The sequence below is a fragment of the Pinus tabuliformis genome, chromosome 2_1 (genome assembly GCF_031772625.1).
Source record: "Pinus tabuliformis cultivar Carrire ecotype Pingquan chromosome 2_1, CPIR1, whole genome shotgun sequence".
Taxonomy (NCBI): Eukaryota; Viridiplantae; Streptophyta; class Pinopsida; order Pinales; family Pinaceae; genus Pinus; species Pinus tabuliformis.
Window position 1 is genome coordinate 124,515,266 of NC_142299.1, and position 2,516 is coordinate 124,517,781.

Sequence of the window (2,516 nt, forward strand, 5' to 3'; positions counted from 1 at the left end):
ACAATTGAGCTATGGTTTTTGGCCATGGGAGGGAGAATTTTACACTTGACTTCTTCAATGTTGTAGGCTTTAACAATTGCCAGATCCTAGCCATAGCCATCATACTAGCCAGCAGCATAACTATGTTACTCTTCATGTATACAACATGTTGTTCAGTATTTTTGCTTATTATGTGTACATATTATTGGGTACCTATTTTTCCTACTCCTTCCTCTTAAAGATGATACAGGGAAAGTCCTCCACTATCCATTCCTCTTCAAAGAGCCCTCACCTTCACATTGGGCTTTCAACAAGTACCCGTGTAGATTCGAGTTACCTTCCGAGCCATAGTCAATTGCAGAAATAATACGTAGATTGAATACAATTCAACCATATATTTGAAAGTTGAAAAGCCCTGGAGAATGGAATTCACCATCTATAATACCATTAACTTTACAAAGTGAAGGATCAAAATTGGTTTGTAAATTTTCAATTTTCAGTTAACAAATTACTACAAATCTGCAAAGCTTTCTTGACAATATAAAACACAAAACATACAAATCCTTTTTTACTAACAAAACTCTTCAAAATCATTGAAGCTCCAAGAATTAGAATAAGAGTCCTATGCTGCCATAACTAACTTCGTTAATATGTTCTGTAAATGTGCTTCATCAATGATTCAATATATATTAGCTCAACTATTATTGTAGTATCATTGTAACATGAGTTGATGGAACTATGAACATTTGATAAAGTATCTGTCACATCTAGGTCGTCTGCCTTCTCAATAAGAATGACTGAATAGTAAATACTAAGCATTATGCAATGTTGGCCAGGATATATATCGTCCTCTTTGAAATCCCTCGTATCAGAAAACATATATACGAACTTATATTTCAATTATTGCAACAAAGCATGGTGCATCATCCTCGCCTTAGAATATGCTCATGGCTACAATCATAGAGTGAATTACAAGGTCCATCTTTGTGGCACTGTTACTGGGAAAATACATCACACATTGGAATTTGGAGTTTTTAAAATTTTATAATTTTGGGGTGTTAGAATGTGCTCTAGATTTTCAAAAATTGTACATTTGTCAGATCGCTTAGTGAGTCAAACAACTTCCAGCTTTTTGCAATCTATTTAAGAATAGCTCGGTAGTGAATCACTTGTCAACAATCAGTTTGGTGGATTTGCTTACATCTACAAATTAAGTCAAGGTCGATAGGAAGGCTATGTTTAAGAATGGGTCAAAGTGCAAAATGGGAATTAAGTTTGAAGTTCATCCAATGAATTGAAGTTTGAATGGATGCCAAGGGTCAAAGTCATAAAATTGTCAGCAAAGGCTTTATGTTTGAAAAGTGGCTCAATGGCCAAAGTTTGCAATAGGCTTGAAGGCCACAGGTAAGAAAAAGGCCTAACAACAAAAGCTTGAATATGGACCAAAATTCAAAGATAACCTGAAATTTTTAAATGGCTCATTGATCAATGGGTCAAAGTTCTGAAATCACTCAAAGTTTCAAAACATGTCAAAGTTCAAAAAGCATATAAGGTTTCATAACTACTAGATGTTAAAATATGGGTCAATGATACAAAAGATCCGAATGGCTTGAAGTTGCAAAGTTGCCCAAAGTTTAAAAATGGCCTAAAGTTGCAAACTAACTAAAAGTTTGAAAATGACACGAAGTTTGAAATGGGCAAAAGTTTGATAATGGCCTATAAAAGCTATTCGAAGCATGGTTGACGGCCTTGGAGCCAATGGTTCGATGATTAAATTTGAAAAGAGGTTGATCCATTCGAAGGGAATGTCTGAAACTACTATGAAGTCAGAGAATGTGTCAATGTTTCAAAGTGGCAAATAATGATGCTCAAAAGTGGCCTAATGACTAAAGATTGGAAGAAGATTGACCCACTAAAGTTTGAAAAGGGCATATTGAATGAGGTTGACCCACTAAAGTTTGAAAAGTGCTTGAAGCCCTTGCGCAAGGGCCATGCTAATCTTCTTTGTATCGTTCCATTTTTTATGGGATGTTCCAAGGGCTTGATGTCCTTAGAAACATACATAGGTGAGCTTCTCCGTGGCATCCCATGTAAAACACTCTACAGCAGTGTCATTTTTACTTCATAAATGGAGCCACTGCCATATACATGTGATCAGACGTTAATATAGTTCTCGTATACAATAATAACTACTAATGCTCCCCAAAACATACTGAAATAAAAAGTTAGGAGGCAGACCTGTACAAAATTTCGACTCACATCCATGGCTACATTTGTCCTGCATACCCATAATAACAACAAGATAATTCAATATTATTGTAGTAAGTGTTAGATAAATTTGATGCTATGGTGGAGTTGAGGTTGTGTCAACAGTTATAGTTAACAGATGTGGTTTTGGGTACCTAGTATTGGTGACTCATGGTACAGAGTTCATGGTATTACATGTAGTTGAAGTCGTTAAAAAGCTTGTGTATTCTCCATTGTATTGAGTCATGGTTGAGTGGTGAAAGCTCTGGTTGTTGGTTGGATTGGCTATG

The 2,516-nt window shown here is 35.7% G+C and overlaps 1 non-coding gene across 1 annotated transcript; it reads right to left on the bottom strand.

The window, feature by feature from the left end:
* Positions 1 to 1,931: 1,931 nt before the first annotated feature.
* LOC149199085 (U6 spliceosomal RNA) lies at positions 1,932 to 2,037 on the bottom strand. The gene has a single exon (XR_016254091.1). It is a non-coding gene; the product is annotated as a U6 spliceosomal RNA (small nuclear RNA).
* Positions 2,038 to 2,516: the final 479 nt, after the last annotated feature.